At 26.1% G+C, this 26406-nt stretch overlaps 1 long non-coding RNA gene across 1 annotated transcript in view; it reads right to left on the bottom strand.

Annotated features, from left to right (window-relative positions):
- LOC129605593 (uncharacterized) overlaps window positions 1-26406 on the bottom strand; it is a 69745-nt gene that overhangs the window by 20401 nt on the left and 22938 nt on the right. The gene's annotated exons all lie outside the window — the stretch shown is intronic.

The raw sequence follows: 26406 nt of genomic DNA, 5'->3' as shown, positions 1-26406 counted from the left end.
TTGTTGATTGTTAAGTTATTTATTGTCTTTCCATCTTATACGAGTATAAGGGCCATTTATACTTTTATTTGTTTAATAAATCTATATTGCACAAGAAAAACTCAAGTGCTCCATCCTTACATATTGATTTCTTTTGAATTTCAGGAAAATTTATAGGAAAATGTTAAGAAAACAGCAGGGAATAAATGATACACGTGAAGAAATCTCAAGTCTTAAGCGAAAATTCTTAGATCATTGTAAGAAATAATTTCACATGAAAATGTTTACAATTTAATTTTACTATCCGATATTAATTATTGAAGAGAACTTGCAAATTTTCCAACAGTTTTTCTGTGTTCGATTTCAATGTGAACTTTTACATCTAAGTAGTTTTCCTGTGAACCATTTTGAACTTCGCCTTTGCAGTTTTCCTCCCAAAAATAAAAGCATACTACAGGAACATATCGAATCTATGACATATGGAATTATGAAGAAATCTTCCAAATCCACGTGATATTTTCCATTGATACTTATTTATTATTAATTTAGGATTATCTAGGAAATTGTACATTTTTTTTTGTAATAAATTTATGGTAAAAAATAAGTAATGAATAAAAAGTTTTCAATATTATATATCAAATTTTGCAATATGCTTATCGTTCCTCTTCCTATATTTACCATAAAGAGAATTGAAAAAATATTTCGCTCAAAAACACAAAACAAAAATCAATTTCCTCCTTAAAATTTTATCAATAATATTTTTAAAAATTTCGATTTCCTAGTTTCTTATTTAGAAGTAGGCAAGTAGATTATTCTTACCCAAGAAGTGTTGATCCTAATTGGATTTATCATAAAGACTACGCACTCTTTATTAAAGAAAAAAAAATTAAATGAAGAAAGAAAACGAAATCTTTCATTTTGACTGATCAAAAAAAGAGAGGTAGAGCAAACGAAAAAAGAGAGGTATTATTTTCGTATCAAATTTTACTCGTTTTCATCGAAAATGTAGTCGTGTTTTTAAAAAAATGCAACAGAAATTTCTTCTGCCAAATATTTGTCAATCGCTCTCAGAGATGTCAATATTCCGTTCCAAATTCCATGTTCACCGTCGAATTTAAGACAGTTTTTCAAAATTTGAAATTTCATATCCCAACTACATATTATTGAATAAGAAATTTTACGACAGAAGAATTATATATTTTTTAAAGAATATTGAGTAGTAAGTTTCCAAATTTTGAAAATTAAGAGATTATAAATTGGAATAAGTGGATTAATTAGTGCCCACTTAATATTTCAATACAGTCGATTATATTTTGTCCACAACAAATTGTTTAATTATGGCAAGTAGATTTCTAAAATTGCCTTGTATCTTTGTAGCACATTATATTTTTCCAAAAATTTCATTCCAATTTCTTGATACGCTCGCATACATTAAAAAAACATATTCATTTTATTTGGATATCACAAATTTTTATCTTGAATCAAAATAAGTGTAGAAGCTATACTATATTATGCAAGCCATTAAATTGAAATCAACAAATTGCTTTAATCAAATTTTAGAATGTCTAATGGTATAAATCTTCTTTAATTAAGAAAATTTACATAATTACTTATTGAATAAGAATGGTTAAGTAAACATTATGGTTAATTTATGGAATAAATTTATACTGTCAGGATTATTTTCGATTTATATTATTATCTCTAATGAATAATCAATAGAGCCTTCAAGAAAAACAAAAAAAAAAACTGGGAAAAAAATTTATTTATATATTTTGATTTGAAAGCCCATTTTCATTGCCTCAATAACCTCTGTTTATTGTGGTTATAGTTGATATGAAGATATCTATTGATATGTTGTGAAAGAATTGAATCAATTAATAAATTTATAAGAAACCCAGTCTTGAAGGAAAATCAATAAATTACTGACACAAATTAAAACAAAAATAAGGTGTTATTCAGGACTAAATTATATTAGTAGAATTATTTAAAAAGATAGCTAATTAAGAAATTTTATCAAAAAAAAAACTGAAAAATCACAAACGCGCCACAATATATGCAATATCAAGTAATCGGAAAATGTCACGAAAAACCGCAAAAACTGGTGAGGTAACTCTAGATTCAAATATCAGTTATCTTTACAACATTTAATTTTAATTCAAAGATCGTAAAAAAAGGGAAAAAATAATGGTGGCCCCTTAACATATGCAATATTTTTGAAATTCTATTAAGAATTACTAAAATTAAGATCAAAATATGTATTTAAAAGAGGTGCAAGACAAGAAGTAGAATGGAAGAACATACAATGGCAATCGGACGAAAAAAGATTAAGGATTAAAAGCACAATGAACATATAATGCAACATTTCTGTCCAATATCCTTTTTATATTCACATTTACTACTATTTTAATCATACATTTATCACAACAAAAATGAATTCCATGTAAACACACAAAATACTTTCCTATATATATGCAATTTTGAGATCATATTGAAGTATTACTGCCTAACAGGATATGCCTAAGTAAATTAACTTATTTTGGTTGACCAACATCTTTTGATAGAGCATTATAAATCTTTCTTAATGGAAGTATATTAATATTTTATACATATAAATTTTTTTTATTTTTTCTAATTTTTCTTCCCATCGGATATGTCAGGATTTGTGGAAAATGAAAATCCAAAAAAAAAAGGACATTTTGATAAGGTCCTTTCATATTTTCTATTTCTCATTCTCTTTATTTTTTGTTTTGCTCTTTCAATTTATGGTGTAGACATTTTTTGAAATCTCATTCAAAAAATTTTAAGAATAGATCAAAGTGGTAGTAAAACAAAATTAATATTCAACTAATAAAATGAAATTATTCAAGGCCAATTAATTTATAACTTTTATTATTAATGTATATACGAAGGACCAAATATTGTAAGTAAACTCATTGAATATTTTTTTCCATTATTTTAATATTAAAAATATAAATGTTATTTCGATAATTTCTATGAATTTTATTTTTTGAAATGAGAACGTGAAATGAAAATTATTTAGAGAAAAATATGAAAGAAAATACCTAGGATTTTCTTAGAATAATTTTCTAAAATATTTCCTTTTCAGTATATTTGGTAAATCTTTAGGGTCGTCTATATGCGTAGCAGGTAATATTATGCTACGAAATCATTTTACATTTTACTTATATTTTCATTTTCAATTTATAAAAAACCCGATAATACTAAAACGATTTTTAGGTCTAATATAATATGTTATTATCCTTAAAATGTCAGTCAATCATATTTTTTATATTTATGGTATAATGGATTCCTAGAAAATAAAATAGATTTATTATTATAAATTTCGATATATAAAAATATAAAATATTATAAGAAATATTAGAAATATCTAATTTTTATAATAATCTAAGGTAGGTGTATATCAAAAAAGCGCTGATGAAATATAAGAAAAAGTTCAATAAGTTAAAACTATTATGATTTTTTTTTAAATTTTGCTCACTCTCATTGTAATTTCATGTTCCCAGGGAATTTATGGAAAAGCAGTACTTAGTACTGATATTACTTATTAAAATTGAATAATAAAATATGTTTTCAACTATAATTGGAACAGTAATTCCACATTATTAACGATTCCAGATGCTACTGAGGGTCAAGAGGCTACTGAGAGATGTCATCATGCGACACTGTAACTTCCAACTTGCTCAAGAGAGTTTTCGTCAGAGCTGTTTGGGTTGAACCGAAATCGGGTTCTTGCAATTACTGCTTCTTTCACTTCCTAAAATATCACTTATGCACAAACTAGGCAAATTGGACCCCCTTTTGTTTAGATTCTGCCGGGACGACGAAGAGATGGCCAAACATATTTTATATGTCTGTTCTGCTCGGGGCTTTCTCAGTGTTGTGGAGCTCAAGTCCAATTCCAATTTCGGGTATTTACTTGGAACCGAGGTAATTCAAGTGGATTATAGGAGGCCTTCAATAAGTTATGGTTGGCGTAGGATAGGAGCGGTGGTCAGAGGAGTTTATTTGCTCATATCTCCCTCCAGCAGGAAAAAAAAACAATTCTAGATTTCAGAAAATTAAGTTTAAGTCGAAAAATTTAAAAGCTACAAATTACAATACACGAATTTCAAAAATGTATTCGGTTATAATAGCATTAACAATCTCGAAAATTCGAAAATGTTCATTAAAAATCACTTACTTTAAACCAAATATAATAATTTTTAATTATAACACTACACGTTATGACCTAAGATCTTTGATTTTTTCTCACAAATTAAAAACAAAAAAATCATCTTGATTTTGATTTTAAAAAATTCATAGCACGTTTTATACATGTTGTATTTACACTTGAGAATATTTTATACATACTTATTTTATTATTCCTTTTTATAAAAATAGATGAAAAATAAGATACGGTGAAGATAAAATGGTAAAGCTACTCATACGTACACATGTAAGCCAAAAATGAAAATAACAAAATGACATGAGTAGTTTAAAAGAAAAACCCCAAAAGAAAATAAGGAAAACAGGAATATTTAATCAAAGATGTCAAAAAGAGGAATAAATTATTTGTATAGTTCTAGAATAATTCATCATTCTTTTCATTTAATTTGATGTTTGATTCTAGTTTTATTTTTAAACATTATGAAATTTCGGATTTAAATATTTTAAATTTTAGCAACTCCACAGTAGTTTTAGTAATGTAGATTTGATATATTGAATTAGAAAACTGTAATAAATACCTGTTAAATTTTAACTAATAGAACATGAAGATTAAAATATAAAATCAAATGCTACAAGATTAGCATGTTATAATCTGCAACTTAAAGCCACGCAAAGTATTTACGTAGTCTAGTTAGAGAGTTCAAACGACAGACATTGGACGATGCGAAACATTATGACTGTATAAATCGAGAGATTCGCAATCTTGATATAACGCATAACACAAGAACACTTTCGGCTTATTCTTTCATCTATAATCCTAAACATGTAAATCTCTTTGTATCCATTTTATCCATTCTCTGAAATTGTAATTCTCTATTTGAAATCCAGAGCCGCTGTTGTTTGCCAATAACAGAATATTTAAATCCAAACAATTGGTCAAAATTTTTAGAATCAAAATTTGTTTTTCAAACCACTTTATATATTCTTCGGAACAGGAAAATTTTAACTTGGACAAAATTTAATTATTTGTAATATGAATTCCAGTGTAGTAAAATTACTTCTGAATAATTTATTACTGCCATCTTGTTATATACATCTTGCTACATAATATCCTAAGTGCTCCATAAAGATTTATTGTGTACAAGTTGAATTTATTTCCAAAACCCCTGACTTGAATTTGCTTTATTAAAACAACCTATGCAACAAATTTGTTTAATAAAATGTGACCCTAAACTAAATTAAATTAATGGAAAATTTTGTAATTAGTATGTATGCAATAATTATTTTATTGTTCGAAGAAAAAATTTCTTTTCTCAATATGACTATTATTACATATAAGAAACCATAGAAATTATAATTATACTGAACATTTCCCAAATATTGAGGTAAAAATCTTGGAATTGAGGAAAGAAAATTTTTAAATCAAATAATTACCAACACAATACAAACATAAATTTTTACTATTTATCCTTTTCCTTTCAATATCATTTCCTCCTGTGTACACAACAATTCTTTATGTTATTGATATTATCAACTATTTATATAGGCACGTAAGTACAAGTAGGTATACGAGTATATGGAAAAAAATTCTCTTAGGTTACTTATTGGTTATTTTAATCCTTAATTTTTTTCTCTTACTTTCTTCTACTACTTATATTTAAAAAAAAAAAACAACAAAAATTTATACATTTAACTTAATCCTGGTCACGTTTACTTTAGATGTCAATATATACTTATGAGTCTATATCCTATATTACACTTATTTGACCGATAAAATAATCCTTCTCATAATTTTATTGAATTGAAAAATAAAAATAAATAACAGGATAATAAATTTCAATGGATATCCATTTGTTGGGATTTGTATACAAAGAGTACAAAGAGTATAATTGCTTAAAAGATAATATAAGATAATATAAGAGATCTTAAAAAAATAAAAAGAAAATGAAAGAGAGAAGAGCAGTAAGAATTATTCTCAGAAAAAGATTAAGTTTTCTTTCTTTTTTAGTAATTTTCAAAAATAATAATAATTTTCGTTACTTCCCTTTTGTTATTAAATAATTTAAGGGGGAAAATGGTATTATTGTGAGGATATAATAAAAACTTAAAGGACTAAAATTATTGATTAAATAATATATACATGTATGTATGTATGTGTTTATGGAATAAAATTTGAAGAAAGTAATTTTCGATAATAGCTATTTGAACCTCAATATTTTCAAAATTTTTATTGTTATTTTTGGGGGAGAATAAACCGAATGAAAACCTTTTGTACAATACAATTATGTTTTAGAAATAATTTTTATTCATCCAATAATAATGATAGTTTGACAAAATTTTGTAAAAATTAAAAAAAAAAAAACTGATGTGATCAGCACATAACTGACCTCATTTTATACATTTCTTGTACAATAGAAATTCTAATAAATAGCTGATTTTTATAGCAATTTATCGAAAGTGTTGCACAAAAACTGTCACTAAAATAGTGATTTTCTTGTTACTATATTTATTTAAAAGATGTTAATATAGTTCCCAATAGAGGTTCAGTTTCGGGAGCCCTGATATACTCGAAAATATTTGGTGACTCATTATATAACCTATACCAATGAGGGTATAAGAGGAATAGAAAAAATGAAATAAATCTCAAAATAACTTGAAATGTGGAATTCTTTATTAGCAATGGTCCAGCTACTGAAACCTATGTTTCTTGTACGTTTCCATTGGAAATTCGACATTTAAAAATTTAATGCGTTTACAATACCTTCCATATTGTATATAATTTAATCAATAAAAAAATATTATTTAATTTAAGAAATTATGTCCACATAAATCTTATTGAATATTAGATAAATGTGTTGAGAATGTTAGGAAAAAGTCACATTAGACATGAAGAGTTTTCACATTTTATGATTAGGAATTGTATAATGGAACGATAGCACGATATGAGTATATTATATATGCACGACATAAGTAACGTAATACATGATGTAAGTACATTACGGCATGTATATATAAAATTGTATTATTAATGTTTGCACCTATAGGAAACACACGTTTATAACTGTTGTATCCTTTATTCTGTTTTTATTTGGTGTTCGATGACCTTTTTGTTCGTATAGATGTTAAAGTTGTTAACATTTTAGTTGCATCAATTGAAGTAAACACAAAATTTTGCATGACTTACTGGCGATATAATTTAAGATGCTCTTTTATTGTTTCAGAAACAAGATTCTTTTCAGAAGAAATCAAAATAAATATTAAAATTAAAGGTAACAATCACATAGTCTGCCATAATATTACGTTCCGTCCTGAATAATGAAGTGGAAATGAATATAGTCACAATTGAACAACGCTGCCGAATTTTCAAATTTATTTTTAAAACAAATTGTCGTCACGCGTTCCGAATACATTGACTTTTGTCGGAAAACTAATCCATACAGGTGAGTTTTGATTCTAAAAATGACGAGTTTTGATTTTTGATTCTGCTATATAGCGGTTATGTGGACTATATTATGAAAGAAATTTGTTCTAAATTACTAAGTGCAAATTCGGTAATGTCAAAGTTTATCGATGGCCGCCATTAAATCTTTTCAATTCTTTTTTGATCCTACAGATTATAAAAATTATTAAATATTTGTTACTTCTAAAATAGGATTAAATTTAAGCTTTTCTCAATGAAATTCTTAAATTTCTTAGAGCTTTCGAGGGCAAAGTGGAAAAAATCTTTATTTTTATATAGACATGAAGTCATAAATCAAAAATATTTTTGAACTAAAGCCTTAAATCGATAGACTATGAAATTTTTTCATTATTTTTATAAAAATTTTCTGCATTTTTATCAGATTTTCATTGAAGAAAAACCACAATCATAAATTTGAGTTTATTTAAACCAATCCTCTCTGTTATACAAGTGGTTCTTATAAATCATTTCATTACACACTATTATTTATTCATTTTCCAAAATATTATAAATCTTTTATTTTTATAAAAAGATATTTTTTTTATCAATGACCCCGTTTATAATCTGATATTATGTCAATCCCTATAAATTATTTGTTCTAGTTAGAATTGAAAATTTATTCAGAATTTAATTTAATTTTTGTAATCGATTACTTTTAAATACATAATTTGAATATAGGAATAAATAGTATAGTTAAATATTAAGCAAGAAATAACTCCAATTGTTTTTGTAAGGTGGTGTCAGTGTCATTTATTTAATAATAAAATTATTTGACGATTAATTATTGTAGCGAATGAATTCCCCCGATAAGTGCAAATAAACAATAAATTTAACACTAAAAGGAAAAAAATCAACTAAGGCTATTAAACTACACCCCCAATATACTCTGGAGTAGTTGTAAAGCTGATAAATACTTTGTATACAAATTTCTTGATACAAGAGTAAAAATTAACGAATAAATTTATTTAAAATCATCCATCACAACAAAAAATTGTTTACATTGCAGCGGCACTACGGCAGCGACAATCGCATGAAGTATCAAAATATTATTCAATCCACTAATTTAAACAGGGTAGCCTGTATTTCTGCGACATGCAATTCCAAAAGCCACTGAATTATTATATTATATTATATTATGGAAAATTAAATTTTTGTCGCTGCACCGTACGACGAAAACTGAGTAACAAACATCATTTTTAATTTGAAAATAAAATTAAAAGAAAGCAAACACTATAAGAAGAATATATTGAAAAATTAATACAAGTAAAATTTTTTTTTTTGGATTGTTTTTGATTAAATTACTGCCGCAGTGGATGTCAAAGAAATCTGAATTGCGCTGACATTTTTGCGACATTTCGTACGACTCCCGCTGTCGCGGCAATGTGAACAAATCATAAATACGCGTAACTGTCTCACAACTAATTTTTATTGCTCACATTAATTAAACTTAATTGCGTTAAAAATGTATTTCCGGCACTAACATGACATGTGACTAAAAATGACAATGCAAGCATTGCCATTTTTCAAAATTTCAATGTCATTATTAAAATTCACAATAGCAAAATTTTATAAGCAATGTCGCACATGATTGCCAAATATATTTTAATTCATCAAATTCTTTCAGCTCTAATTGGAGAAATAAGAAGTCAAAAGTTTCCAAATTAATCAAACATTTTATAAATTAAAGAAATGCTTATATTATGACATATCTGGTTTTTTCATTCTAATTTTTGGAACTTATTTTTTTTTTTTGCATTCATTCCAAAAATATTTCATTAAACTTTTTCTTTAGTTGCACTCATTTCAATCACAAATTATGAACGTACCACACATGAATTTTAATGATTCACATATTAAATTATGGTTTCATTAAATCATCACCACAATATTCAAATGTCAAATGTCAAAATGTCACCATATATATGTATATAAGTATTAAATATAATAAAAATTTATTGGTTTGTACATTGTATAATTAAATATCAATAAATTTTCTTTAATTCATTAAAGTTTCGTGTACGGCCACAATTTTTGTTTTTGATGCGTTCAAACTTTGTTTTCATTTCAAATAATGAGAATTTTCTGCAAATTATATTGGAAAGCAAAAAAAAATCCTTTTCGAAATGTCAAAACGCAAAAACACACACACACATTTACAATCAGAATTTTTAAGAGCAAAAAATTTTCGGAATAATGTAAAATTATTAATTTCATAAAAATAAACCGTAAAGATTACGAAGTTGTCTTATAATGTTATACGTATATAACAATATTTAAATATTCTTGATGTACATATGCATACTCCCACAATTTCCCTTTAATAAACATAAAAAATAATTAAAAAACTTTTTAAACATTCTATAATTTAAAGCTTATAGGCAAAAAAAACAAAATCAAACTAATTTTCTTAACTTAACTCAAACTTTTTTCATATTATAAAAATTATGAAATTTTCGATAAATTTTTTTTTCTTCATCATTAAATCAAAATATAAAAATATTTCTTAGAATCGGTTAACTGCGATGATTATACAAGCACCCAGCCAATACCTAACAAATTTGCTCGTTCGCTCTTCAAATTTATTAGAAAAAAAAATGTAATAATAAACTTTGTCACAGATCATATCTACATACTTGAATATTTAATATTAAAAAGTTTTCACAGTAACATTAATATTAATGTAAATCTAAACCACCGATCCCGCCAGCGTCTCCCTTACTAACCTTATAGGTATCTACATTACCCATATTACCATTAACCTCAAGCAAATTCATGTTATACTCGTATACTCAGGTATTCTCATTCATATATTATGCTCTAGCTTAATAATGAGACATTGTTATGCTTTTAAAAAAATATTATAGGGAGAAAAGTTTAAATTGCAAGATTTTACACGAAATAAGACTTAGTACAAATTTTTTTTTTGTGAAATTATCATTTCTTCTCCAAAACTTTTATTTTAATTAAGCAATTACCCATAACATACTAAAAATTTTTAGAACATTTTTCAATAAATACAAATTTATACTCATATGCATGGATTTAGGGTAAATCAGAAATGAAAATTTGATAAGTCTTAAAATGTATTTGAGGAAAATAATTAGTATAGTTATCTACTAGAATATAGCTTTAAAATGTAAAATTGTACTTATAAAACAATTTTATTCTAAAATACTTTCTTCTCAAAATTCAGAACAGAATTGAAGAATAAATTATGATTGGAAGAGGAAAATATTATTTGAATCGCTTTATGAATGCGATTGAGGATTCCCAGAATATTAGAAAAGCATTTTGTAATCATAAAAAGGAAATTTATGTTGTGCTTCCTTTATCTTTGAAAACCTCATTTAGTACACTTAAAAGTTTTCAAAAAAAAAGTTCAAAAAATTTTCAAAAGTTTCTTAAGAAGCTTATATAATTGAGCAAATCCCATGTTATAATCGTTTAATTTAATTTCAGAATGTGGTTTTCGCTAAAGTTAAAAAATCTGATTTCTTCCCTGAAATGAAAGATTTTGATGGTATTCAGAATTTTACACTAAATCGACGTTATGCAAATGAGCCCATAAAATCATATTCTATAATTAATTAAGAAGACATAAAATTTACTATTTCATCCTTAATTATACAAAATTAGGCTCACAAGTCCCAAGAAGTGAGAAACCATAAAACTGAACTACAGCTAAAAATTTAAAAATAAAGAAAAATTATATTTTAACGAATCATTTAAGAGAAAATTAAGATCAAATAATGAAAATTAAAGCGAATTCAATAAAACAGTAAATTAAAACGGACACTTTCTCCTGATTGAAACGTGTGTTTCCGACACAACACTATTCAAAAATAGTGACAAGCAGGTCACTATTTTATACCAGTTTGGCGAAAAAAATTTTTTTCAATAGAGAAATGTTGTTATGGTGCCAGTTGGCTTGAGTATCATATTTGAACTTTCTTTCGTTCGTTAACTGGCTCACAGGCAGACAAACACATGCATAAAATGGCAGAATGAAAATGTTAAAAAAAGCTTGTATATAATAAAGTTTTTACATAATATCGATAGACTATTTATTAATTAGAACAATTCTTCTTTATTTCGCCCCCCGATCTATCTTATCTATATTACGAAATTTTGTTAATAATCACGGCATTTTAACATGCCAAAAAACTAACACGAACTAAAGATAATAAAGTAGTCAAAAGGTTACAAGGATAGTAGCTGGTTTATATTATTATTGCTTTTTTATGGAATGAGTTCATACATATATAGTCAATTTTCTGATTAATAATACCATTAATAATATCGGTAATAAAAAGGATTTTACGATAAAAATAAATTTAGAAATTTTCGAAATAGAATTTTGAATTATTAAATAACATGAATTTTATGGGATTAATGCCTTGTTTCCATTAATTGATTGATATAAGTATGACTAAAAATATTTTAATTTAAATATAGAAAATATTTAAGAGGTTAAACCGCGTTTAACAATTTCATTTAATTATTTTTTTGTACTCATTCCATTTGAGAACACAAGGATTCCAATTGACTTTTCCATTTTGTTCTATTTTAGGCTGTTTTTTCTATTTTTTCTCCTAATGAACCCGAATTTTCTGGCTCTAATTTAACAAATGCCAAATATTTAAAGAGAGATCGGATTTTGTTGTATCTTGTTAATTTCGCTCGAAGCTTGTGATTCAGAAAAAGTCGCTTGCAGACTCTCTTAACGTCTGTTTAATCCATCTCCACATTCTCATTAGAATTTTCCAATGAGCAGCTTCATCCCTTGACCTCGTTCCAAGACAAAATAATCGCTTTAGTTTTTTGCCACATCTGCTGAGCAGGACCTAATCATAAAAAAAATAATCAACCAAAAGCAATAATTTTCTACTCTTTTTCTAAGAGGCAACGTTCGGTTAAAATAAATTTACGTAAAAAAAATTTTACCCTTCCCGTTATAAGCTAAAATTACGTTATAAAAAATACAAAAAAGAAACAATCCTGTCTAAACCATTCGGAATATGTCAATCAAAATTTTATATTATATTCTTTGTAACAATTTTTATTTTTCTATCTCTTTCAAGTAAAAATCAATGTCAATGTCAAGCATGAGTTTCCTGTAAGTACCTTCAAGTCTTTTTGATTACATTTAAAATATTATTACGCTTTTTTTCATTTCCAGGTAATTTTATTAAAGCTTGAATTTCTATTTTTATAAATCATATTAAAATGTGCGACCGCATTGCATACAATAAGAGAAGAGCTGTGATAGCAACAAATTTCGTATTACGAGTTTTCAGTGGAAACGTACTTCTCCATGAGGGTAGTGCAAACAAACTATTTTTAGAGAGATTTTAGTCTGTCGGCCTATCTATCTGGCCGTTAGAGTTTGTTCTAACGGCCAGATAGATAGGCCGACTGCTGAAATAATGCTAAGGCCGACTGAGGCTAAGTTCTGCTGAAATAATTTTAAAGAAATTTTATATGTGAGTTCAGTTCGGCTGTGTAAGGGATTGATCAACTTGTGGGACTTTTTTACGGTCCAATTTTTCATTTTTGCACAAATACTCGTAGTCAACCAATTTCCGAATTGAAACCGAATTAGGGTCGATTTTACATTTTTTACCATATTTTCCGTAGATGAAGTAATAATATGGCTAAGTGATAGAATTTCTTGAAATTTAATATTTCAGTTCCGGTTGCTCCTGAAATGACTGACAAACCGGGGCCAAATTCACATTTTTCGATTAATGTTATCTAAAAACTTACGGTCGGTTATGTACTGACCACACATCACATTTTATTTTTTTAACTCAATCAAAATTATTTTGATTTTTTAATTTTAAAAATATTTTTACTTTTGATTTTAATGAATTTTAAATGAAAACAAAAGCAGTATGTCAATAATATTTTATTGATTTTTTAATTTAAAACCGCTTATACTTATATAGATGTCATATATACAAACTATACTCAATTTGCTATTACGAATATAACATGAAAAAGCATTTTATGCTCTTGTAAAGTTTATAATAATTTTATTCAAAGTCGAATTCTTAGTGGATCTAGCTTAATTCGTTCATTTGTCTGCCTGTTATTAAAGCAATTATTTGAGGAGGAAAAACTCTTGTGTCTCAATATTATTTGCACAGTGCTTACTTTTAATTATTGAACGTAGTGCAAATGAGTCTATTGCAAATGAGCAAAACCGATCCAATTAAACGGGTCGAATTTTCGTCGATGAGCCAGGCAAAATGTTTAATCTGTTAACTCATTTTCATAAAGCAGTAAACTGTGAGGAATCATCTATTTTAGGTAAAGATCTAGGATATGGACAAATAAAATAGGAAATGTAGTCTTTTTCGGAATTTCCACAAGTGAATTCTGAAAGTGGCAATAGGAAATAACACATACAATTATGAGCGAATTTTTCAGCCGGCATCGTATTGAAATGTACAAAAAGCAAAACTATTTATTTCCACGAAATACCGTTACGAATCCATGTATACATTTACATATCATCCAAACACAAGTATAATAATAATGCTAACTATTTATCCTTTGAAGGATTTCCTTTTTTGCACATCATCCTCTTCGCTCTCGAATCCTCGTAATGTTAGATAACAATACCTTTTTTAAACTTTTGAAAAATGGTAATTCCTTAACCCTGTAAATTATTCTACATTTAAATACAATTTAGTTTTTCTACTTAATAAAATATTAAGTATGTTATGTAATTTATCTTTTGTTCACAGTTAATACAATTAATTACATAGATTAAATTTATACTTCTACTATCCTCCTTTTCAGAGTAAAATTACATTTTTATTCATGTAATATTGTTACAATTCTTTTTGAACAAAGTCCTTTTTGTATTTTTTTTAATTTAAACTCTCACCGACAAGAATATATTCCAAGCTTTTATTTAAAATTATATATAGCAATTATAAGGATGGATTAAATTTATTTTTGCAGAAAAAATTTAATTAAGAATGAAAAAAATAGTAAAGGAAAAAAAGAATTAATTATTTATAGTAAATTTACATTTACATATTATGTCTTCGGTATACATAAAATAGGTCCTGTACTTTGTGTACAATCATATGGGAAATATAATAAGTATTTAAAGTATCCTTTTTTGAAAAAACTCATTCAATAATAAAATTATTTACAAACTTTTCCTTTTAAATAATTTCCTTTTGCTTGAATAAATTTTTATATAATTTTTTTATTTTAACACTCAATACGGAAATTGGTTAATATTTAATAGAATATAATAAAGCATCTGGTAATGCTATCAACCAGAAAATTTAATAATATTTCCAATTCTTTACAATTCATAAATGTACGCACATAATTGATTAATAATTTAATTTGTAAAAAAATATAATGACCCACAAACACCTACACACAAAATAATTTGTAAAATTCAAAGAGTGCAGTTTTTAAAATATTTTTAAAAAATTTATTGTGAAAATTCCATTAAAATCCTCATAATATGATGATTATCTTGCTTGGTAATCTCACAATAGCATTCCGTTTTGTTTGTCTAAATGATGCTATTGTTCTTGTTCTTTAACCTAGCATTACCTTGCATGACAATTGATGCTTTGCGTTAACAATTCACCTCATAATATTAAAATACAAGATTATTCCGAAAAATATCAGAAAATAAGAACGAATTCTCACAAAACTAATGAAATATTTTAATTAAAATTTTTTTTATTTTTGTTTGTTGTAATGTGAATATTTTAATATTAAAGTGATATATTAATCAACTTTTGAATTAATTATTAATATTATATTATATTTTCACTTTCTTATAATGAGAAAACGTGCTCAAATTAATATTAATAAAATGCAAAATTTGGGAATGAAAAATTCAAGGTTTCTATACATATTTTGCAAGTATTTCAAGGTTTCCATATGATTTTCTATATTCGCATAAAATGTCCTTAAAATATTCTTAACATTATAAAAACAATTTTTACGGGTTCATTGCCAAAAATACTTCTCTTACTTGAATAATTTTTGTTTTCTAAATTTTTCTAGTATATTTCTATAATTCTTCATAACTCAAAAATTTTCCTTGACAGTTCGCTTACACAAAATTTTCATCAATTTATATATGAAGATTAGACAAACATATGAGTTCAATAAAATATTGAATTAAAATTTGCTTGAAAAAGCTTAAAAAGATGCCAATTTTTTACCAGAAAATTTTAGAAAGGCGTCATACACTGCTCGTCATACTTTGTTCTAATATATATAAATGTATATATATTAGAACAAAGTGTTATAATCAATGAATTTAGCAATTTATTGTATTCGCAAACAAAAACTGCTTAAATCGAATTTTCGAAATTTTCAGTTTTATTTCAAATTTAAATTTTCTATAGTTTAACTAATATTATTCTAAAAATTTAATTGATTAGTTTCGAAGTTATAAATAAATTGGTAAATTTAAAATTAAACCTCAGGATTTTTCAATATTTATAAAACAATTTCAAAAAATTTCATAGAATTCGAATGGGAAAATTTTAATTTTCATAAAATACACGCACATACACAACTTTTTTTTAACATTAACCTTTTCATTAGCAGCTATTTTTGGTATGAATCCTTACATAACATATACCCCTTTAAAAGCAAATATTGAAATTTCCCTATTTTCTAATTCTTCTCACCCCTTCTTCCCGACACCGCAAACGCCACATTTTAAAAGTTTCAAACAAGCACTTACATTATATGATTGAAATTTTAACTCTTTAAATTTTTGTTTTATATTTAAACTTTAATGTAACACTATAAAATTTAATTAGAAAATTGTTCTAAAACTTGACACATAAATTTAAATTATTAAAAGGACAAAGAGAAAAAAAGGGATTTTTTCGAATAACATTTTTATATAAAATGTAATTGAAAAACTTTCTCTTATTCTCAATTCCAATATGAAAACCAAAAATTACGCATAGAACAGAATTTCTTTAATATTGTATTTCCATTTCCCATTTATGCAAACATACATAACATACACTCTAGTACATAATTCGTAGTAAGGAAAACATTCTTAATATATTCTAGCCCACTTATAACCTAGATAACATAAAAAACTTATTGAACAATCTACTTAATTGCAAGGATATTATAGGTAAAGCATGAATATTTTATATATGTATAAGTGAATTTCATATGTGTGCATGTAAAACTAAAAGTTGTTATTAAAAAATGTAATGAAATATCGAATATATTCTTATAAGAAAGTGTTCCATATTTAATTGAAATGAGGATAAAAAAAAAATTCTATATTTTTAAATACATGCGAGAATAAAATATTTTCTTTTTTCCAAAGAAAATAAATTAATATTGAATATTGAAATTACACTGCAAAAAAACGCATGCGAAACCCATAAAAAAACTTTCTAGAAGTGAAATTTTTTAAAACGTCTTTAAAATCAAATCAGCAGTTCTTGCATATAGATTTGTAATAACATAGCTTGATTCTGAATTAAGTACCTATTTACCTGTATTAAGCAATGGGCTGATTTAGAAAAGAAAAGCAAAATAATTTTTCCAACGAATAGACCGAATCATTGTTTGTACCAAATGTGTACAAACTGATTTAGTTATTTTATGCAGTAAAAGTCTTCAATTCTGATATTACCATAAGTAAGTACTCACATCACTCCTTATGAAAATCTTAGGACACTGTCAGACATGCAATTTTTAGTTTTGCAAATTACATTTTGATTGCAAATTAATTGCAATATAAAATATTTTAAATTCCTAAATTGCAATCAGTTTGTTAAAAAATTACAAACTGTTCAATTCCGTATTTGCATGCAATCATACAGTTGCATGGTTGCTCGGTTGAATATAAGCTCATAAAATACAAACAAGCAATCAAACAGTTGCAAAACTAAAAAGTGAATGTCTTCAAGAATCTCATAAGAAAATGCATGTGCTTCATCTCAAATTGCTTAATTGTGTTTTTTTTTTTTATCAGTGTGTTATTGTAGAAGTAAATGTCATATGTTTCACACATCATAAGTGTTTTGTTTGTATATAATATTATTGATTATAAAAATTTTGATATCAAAATTTATAATTGGCATCGTTATACAAAAGCTTTCTCACCTACATGACAAAAACAAAAAAAAAGGAGAAAAGAAAAAAAAATTTTCTAAGTGTACTTGAATACTTTGTATGCCATAAAAATAATAATATCATCACACTTTTGCATAACATGCTTATACATACATAATTTATGTACACAATATGTATGTATTATGTGTAATGTAATAAGTTTGCATGTTCTTCTAAAATTTTAAGCACGCACAGAGTTATTTTAGTTTTTTCCCTCTTTAGTATTCTTTATTTATACAACAATCAGTATGTAAGTATTATTGTATTTATACATATGTAAATACACGTAAACTCATTTAAATTGAATGTTTAGAAAATTGGAGATATATACTGGAGAAATTGCAATATTTTTCAAAAAGAAAATTAAATTTTTCTTCTTCGATTGTAAAATGGAAATATTTCCTTACAGTATATTACAGAATCAGTATTATGAAGATGTCTGGCACAGAACTTGAAAAATAATTTTTGAACTGCCATCTTATAATACCACCAAACTTAAATAGGACTCAATTCTTATTATTACAAATTATATGTGAAAATTTTGTTCAAGTACATTTGTAAAACCAGGTATTCATCAACAGGTGCCTTAGAATCATATGCAGGATCTTCTGGCCTAGAAGAATTAGCAACGGCGACCTGTGGGCACTAGCCGGCGAGGAACCAGTAAGTCTGCAGATAAAGAGAAAAAAGTGGCCATGGTCACAAGGGAAGCGGAAAGTGGGAAAGCTTCGGACAACTTGGCGGAGAACGGTGGAGAAAGAAGTTAAGGCTAGTGGCAAAACCTGGGCACAAGTAAAGGTAATGGCAAATAATAGAGTACGGTGGAGAGGTTATGTGGAAGCCCTATGCTCCCAAAGGGAGTGAAAAGAAGGAGAAAAAAAAAATTTATAAAACAAATTTTCCTCCCCATTCCCAGTAAATTTTCATAATTCCTTTTTCATCTAAAATTTTAGATTTTTAAGATATTTTAAATGTTACGGATGTACACATATTAATTGAGAGGGATGCTTAAATAATGGCAGTAACCTAATATTTTTTGTTCATATACTTCTAAACATTTTATTGCAGCCATAGTGTAATGAACCTTTTATAGAAAATCTTGGCACCATTCAACATTCTTACATATTTCAAGAAGAACTGCTAGCAGAAAAGTGGCATGTGTTACAAATGAGTTTATTTTGAAAGCAGAAAATTTTTCAAATGCAAAAAGATTACCTATACAATTAATAATCAAAATTCGATTAAAAAAGAAAGAGAAAACAAATATTGTTTTCATTTTTTTAAGTTTAAAATGAAATAGAAAAATATTTTTTTTTTCCAGAAAATTTACATGTGCACCATGTTTTATTGTTAATGATGTATGATTGTTAAATGATGTAATTTGTTGTTCCCATTATTTAAAAATCCTTAAAGTTCACCTCATTCTGAAATGGTGCGATGAAAGATAAATGAAATGATGAGAAGAACAAAATTTTAAATTTTTGAGAATGGCAAATTATTGGTTTTTAATTACAAAAGAAAATTTGAGTTTCACTAAGTTTCAGAAGAAAATATAATTAGATCTACGTTAATTAGGAACAAATAGTGGTAAAACAAAATATAATATTCTTTTAAATAAGAAATCAGCTGCTCTTAACCATATTAACTAAATCATGACTGTTAGATCATATAATATTGATAAAGCATGCGTCTATCTGCAAACGTAAATTGCACTAATAACACCTGTATGGTAAGCATATTGTAAAACAATTCTAAGCTACAGTTTTTCACGCGAGGGAATACTTGGATGCTATTCAGAAGAAGTGAACAGAATCTTTATGATTTTGAGCTCAACTCACAGTTCTTCATCTAATTTTTAATCTTTTGAATAAAGGAGGAAAATAAACTTAACAAGATGTATTAGGAAATAGATATAGACTATATTAAGGAAGCTATATATGCGAGTCCTACACATGAGGAAACGAGAAAATTATGTAAAACAAACCTATATATATTTATTGAAATTACGACAGAGTTGGAAAAACTGCACAAATGCAACTGAAAGGAAAACATTCAGAATTCCAATTAATGGAAAAAAATGTAGTTCATGACCTCAATGATCTGCAAAACTAAGTAAAAATGTATGAGTAATTGAAAACAGCTCTCCTTCACGTAGAAACAACTAATTAATTTTTAATATTCTGATTAGTTTTTAATATTCTGGTAGATTATTCGATTTTTTATTTAAAAATTTTCGACCGAAATCACAATGCATTTTATTTAATCTAACCTAGAGAACGCAGTGTCTTTATCCAAATTCAATTGTGCATTATTTTTAATATTGTAGAATTGCCTTACTTTTGAGAACCGTGTTTAAAATTTTCTTACACAAAATAAGCTCTAAAGATGCGCATACGTTTTTGTATTGCTTTGTTCTCATCTATATTTAGAAACTCGGTTTTTTCTAATGTTTCTTTGAATATGAGTTCAAAAAAAAAATTATTTTTTTTAGTTTTAAATCCCTGATTCCCTTTTATGCCATCACAATTTTTTCTCACTGTTTGTGTGCACTTATTTCAAATTGAAATAAAGAAATGTTAAAAGTGGAAAAGTTTCTAATACAACAATAATCAATTTCATTCCTTTTGTGAACCAAAATGAAAAATTATGCTATTCACTTTTGAAGAAAACAAAAAACGACTTTTCTCTTAATGAGTTAATAAAAAAGGACTTTAAAAAGGACTTCTTTTGTAAAACAAAAATCGAGAAAAAATAATAAAATAAAAAGACCAAATTGAATAAATTTTAAAAGATTTTTTTTTTTGAATGAAGAAATTGAAATCTTAAGTTTTAATCGTTGAACCTTTAAAAACCGCTTTAGATAAAAGAAAAAAAAAATTTCAATTTACTAAGCCGAAAAAAAAAAATGATTTTTTTTTACAAATTGTCTGCAGTTAAAATTATTCAATTCTTTTTTTTTATCCTCAATTTATTGTGCTCTTTTTTTTTTAAAAATTAACAATATTAAATCATGAAATGAAGAAAAGAACCCTCCAGACAAAAGTTAATAAAAAGCGTTATTCCGTCAGTGTTTAGAAAAAAAACAAACGATTTAAACACGAGCAAATTATTTTTGAGGCAGAAACAACCATAGGATTTGATTTTTCTCATAAACATGAAAAATTACATTAATTTTCCGTCATATGATTTGAAGGGTAGGAAAAATGCTAAAAAAAAATACTATCAAGTTTTCATTTTTATGTAATAGAAAAAATAAATTGAGCCGAAAGGGTTTAATAAATTATTTTTTTTTGTTTTTTGGATTATGTGAGAGAAAATCAAAGAATTAGAATACTTCAAAACTGCGAAGGTAAAGGAAAATTTATTTTCTCCTTTAACTACTTAGCCATTGTGTGTTTCAGTTCACACAGTTCCTTTACTCCAAATTTAAAGGAGTAAAATAAGGCATTATGAGGTGTAGTTTTTAAAATAAAATAAGAGTCATCCCAAACAATTTTGTATAATAAATTCGTTCAATAAAGAAACAAGAAAATATGAGATAATTAAAATATAGGAATGTTAAAATTTCAAAAAATTTAGAGAGAAACAAAGTAAGAGCGAAAAATATATGGAGCTCAGAGCACCAAAAAGCAAGAGTTTGTAGATAATCACAATGAAAAGCAATTGGAAACAGTCAATTGTTGTGAGAATGGTCAAGGGTTTGTCAACTCATCATTATTGGTTAAAAGAGAACCTTTAAAACTGGGTATACCCAGATTTATCAGAAATGAAAGCGTTGAAGGAGGGCTCTAGGTAAGATACTGGACAAAATAATATAGTACATATTTCGGCAGATCCAAGCAATAAATAACATAATAATACAACCCCAAACACAGGGCCGGATCTGTCTTATTTCGCGCCCTGTTTTCAAACAATGTGCCCTCCCCCACTTTCAGAACAATTAACAATATTCAAAAGACATTGCACATTGCGCATAATGAGTCACTTTATCATGCTGAATGCATAGTTAATCATAGAATTAAAGCTTAGAAATAAAATTGCAGCTTTTTCCATTTTAGATTGCAGCTACAAATTGCAGCAAATTCCGCTCATGTTGCTCTACTTTCAATTGTTATAGTGCGTACATTTTACCATAAAGCACCACATTCTATACCGTATAACACCATACAATACTCATTTATGTGCTTTAACTTTTGTTATTTGTTTTTCTTTCTTCCATTTTTTTTTGTGTTGTTGGATCCTTTGATATTTAAGTATAAAACAATTAAAATAAAAAACTTTTTTTTCAAATTGCCAAAGGCCAATACAATAAAATTACGCAATATTTGCAAAAGCACTGCTTTATATACCAAATTACGTATTTATGTACAAATTGTGCGTATGTATGGTTTTGTGTTATTAAAATCATACCAAAAGATTTCAATGTTTTTATCTTACTCTCATTTTGTATTCATAAAGTAAATTAAAAAAAAAAAATTTTATCACAACCATTATATTATTTATTATTATAATTTTTCAAAAGAGAAACTTTCAAAATTATGATATTAAACATAATTTAACAAAAAATTAAATAAAACAAATTAAATAAAAAAAAACTTAAGATAAATTTTATTAATAATTTCAAAAGAAAACAAAAAAACCAGTTTATTTGGAATTTTTAACAAAATCTAAATAAAATTTAAACATATTGTAAGAAATACCCAGTGCCGGACTCACCAAAATATTAACTGCCCTAGTTTCACAAATGCAATTTCCCTATATCGAATGTAATATCGTATAAAATACGTCATTCAAAAATTAAAATTATCTTTTGAATCACGAACAGTAGTTGAGTAATACTCTACAGGATATAGTTTTTTACTATGGGTAATCACTTGACGCTATAGGTCTTTCACATTTATCCCGAGTATTTAGTTCGCTATCGCCCAATAGAGGGAATCAAATAATCTTATTCTTATTTTAAATCCGACTCTGGCAATACCCATATACTTTATAAGCACTCTTAATGTGTTTCTTGGTAATTTTCCACTTTTAATGACAATTCCAAATACCTCAATTAATTTTATAGCATAAAAAGTTTATTTTGCTCTCTGTATTTTACATACATATATATAAGGGTTCTTTTGTTCAAATAAAATTTAAAATAAGTATGAAGGGTACAAGAAAAAGAAGCAAAGTAATTTTAATATTAATTTATTTTTTAATACTACCAAAATCTTTTAATTTAAATTTCTTATTTATACGCTCACACAAAATTTTTTGTAAGCATTGCATACTTTTAATTGACTTTGTTTTCTTTTAAAATAAATTTCTGAGCGTTTTTTATCCTAATATATTCAAATTGCAAAAAAAACACTGTGAGCTTACTAAAACCAAAAACTTTCTCAATTTAATCACATTCAATTACTCAATAATATTAATGATGAACACAGATGTCGCCATTGTTTTTAAATCGATAAAAGATAATGCCCAATTACGTATTTCATAGATTATCATTTTCAATTACTGAATAATTACTATACCCAATATAACAGATTAAAAACAAATTATATAAGAAGTTTGCACGTTTTCCTAATAGATGCCGCCATATTTATTGACTAACAAAGCATTGTTATTAATTATGTTTTTTACGGATTATTTAGATATTAGAAATCATAACATTTTTACCCATTCCATACCATTTTCCTTTATCATCACAAAATGTACTTGCTATTTATTCCTTTAATAAATATTAAAGCAATTTTCTCAGACTAAATTCACATTAAATCAAAAACTAATTAAGCTTTCAAATGAAAAAGACTTAATTGTATAGAAGAGAAATTACTTTTAAAAGCCATAAAATTAAATACCACAATGTTCTATAATAATAGAACTTCCATTTGTTCTCTATAAAGGACACAGTTTAAACTCTAATATAGATGAAAATTAAAAAGAACGAAGTTCATTATTAATAGGAAAGGAAAATCACTTAATTTTCATTACATTTAAGGATAAAGTACACATATTTGAGAACCAAAAAAAAAACAACACATAAACTTTAAAAGACTGAAATTTTCAATTTAAAATCTTAAACCATAATCTAAGCAATAGAATGAATACTCACACTATGTGCCACATTGCCTTTCATTGAAATGCAAAATTCACTTTTGAAAATAACAAAATTATCTGATTAAAAACTGAATGAATTAATCGTGGAACAAGTGAATAGTTAATTTTTGTTATGGAAATTTCTTATTCAAAAAGGACTCAAAGGACAATCAAATAAAAAAAAAACCAGATTTGTTTAAGGATATTTTCTATAAAGCCTATGAATAATTTCATGTTGCCTTCATCATTTCAGAACTGTTTTAATAAAGTCAATTTTTTTTTTACGTAATCTACATGAAGCAGTAAAATATTCTGAACGTGATACGTACACTAACTGGAAAAAAAATTATTATACAAAAAACAAGAAGAAAACAAAACCGGATATTACAAAATAATAAAACGAAAATAAGAAAAATACGAGTAGCAATTTTAATTTAGCAAACCACCCTAAATGCCTACAGAAAATTTTTCTTTTTGCTGCTTTGCTTGACTCGAAAAGCAACGTTCATTACAAAGGAAATATACGAAAAAGAAAATTTAACAATGAAATATCCGCATTATTAGCACCTTAGAGTATTACACATTTGCTTTGTTTTGTTATTAAAGCACATTTTCGAAAAGAAATTGCAAAAAATTAGCTTAAAAATTTCACTTTGCCTTTGCGTTTGGTCTCTTACAAAATCTCTACATACTTCAAGATTGAAAGCCAATATTTTGTAAATAAATAAGTCTTAATGGAAATCTGATCTGAATCTAACTTTCGATATATTTTTACAACTCACTTACGTGTAAATCAAGGCCATTTTGTACTTTTACTCACTTGTGCGTGAATCATGGCCAAAATTTAATTTTGCAAATATAGAGAGAGGATAATTGATGTCGGTGATGTTAGCAAAAGCCGAAAAACAAAGAAATTACCCATATTACTCGTTCAAATGTCTGTTGAGTGGGTCCTTGAAATCAACCTTTGTCTTAAAGTAGTGTCTATGTAACTGTAGGCTTAGATTTCTAGTGACAAAAACAATCTATACGTATCACTTTGCTGTTAAAACTGCTAACAGGAAAATTAAAATTTTACATTTTTACTAAATATGAGCAATATCATGGGGTTATGTGAGAAGCCTATTTCTAATGAACGCACTTTTCATTGTTTAAAAGAAAATGTGCCATTTTACAAAACTTTCCCATAAATAACTTAATTTTTTTAATATTTTTTTTTATTCATAATTTTCAATGTTATAGAAACCAGTGGGACATAAATTCTTAGTTAATTTATACAAACATACATAAAGTGCACACAAAATATTTTTATTCAGAAGTTAAAATAAAAAAATAATAATAAAAATAACTTTGACTTAAAGATTAATGTTTAACTTTGCCGGGTGTTAAAATTTCATAATCAAAATTCTCTGTAAATTTTATGAAAATTGATATTAATATTTAATAATATGCCCTTGTGACCTTAATGTTCGTGACAAAATATTATCATCAAATGAAATACAAGTGTATAGAAAAGATTTTTCTCTTCTTACATTGCAAACACTAATAAATTTACTCAAACCAAAGCTTTAATCGAGAGATCAAAGCAAGAGATTTAATTCACTTGAACAGAATTTTTTTTTTATTCTAATTCACTCCCAGGAGGAGCATATAGGACTGATGCATAATATTTTATGAACCAGTTTCTTACATCATTGAGTTTACTAGGTAAGTGACGAATCTAATTTAAACAGAGTGATATACAAAATTTAAAAAAATAGTAATCACAAGTTAAGTTCTCTGGAAAAAACGAGATTAAGTTACCTTAAGACTATACCATCAATATGATACTCGTAAGAATATAAGGTGTTGATATTAGTGATATTCGTATATGAGAAATACTAAAAATATCATGCCATTTTATGGTAACATTTTCAACATTAAAAAATACTACACAATCGTGTAGTATTTTTATACATGAATACTCGCACAGTCCCGGTAGTTATTTAAAATTACGAAATATTACTAGAAATTTTCGACACTACAAGGACTCTTACAACTCAAGCTATTACAAATAACAATTTCGAAAGAATTTTACAACTATGCGTTGAATAATTTTTAAAATTGAATTATAAGCTATACTAGAAATTGAATGAGAACTCCTTGACCTTAAACCTCAATACTTTCATTTAATACATAAAGTGATCTGTGAAAATTTTTTTTTATAAGCACTGGGAGAGCAAACAAACTAAATCGACTTAAAAATCTGAAACTGAGACAAAATATACAAAAGTATTTCATATACCATTGCAATTAAATTTAAAAATTTAAATATTATTTTTTTAAAACCATTGCAACCCGGTGCAATATTTTAGATGAACTGAAGTGTAATGAGTTTACTGGCTTAAACTCGAATTAATTATGGTGTACACATAGTCTTTGTCAAAAAATTTTCAAAAATTTGTTAATTTAAAATTATGCAAATATGCGGAACGAAATCCTCAAAACTGAATTTTAATAATTTTGGAACAAAGGATACCACAAATTATTTTATAATTTCACAAAATTTTCAAAATTTTAAAATGTAATTA

This window comes from Condylostylus longicornis, unplaced genomic scaffold (assembly GCF_029603195.1).
Source record: "Condylostylus longicornis isolate FDR11 unplaced genomic scaffold, ASM2960319v2 ptg000013l, whole genome shotgun sequence".
Lineage (NCBI taxonomy): Eukaryota > Metazoa > Arthropoda > Insecta > Diptera > Dolichopodidae > Condylostylus > Condylostylus longicornis.
Note: the sequence above shows the minus strand (reverse complement) of the source record. Positions and strands in the feature narration are given on the sequence as shown.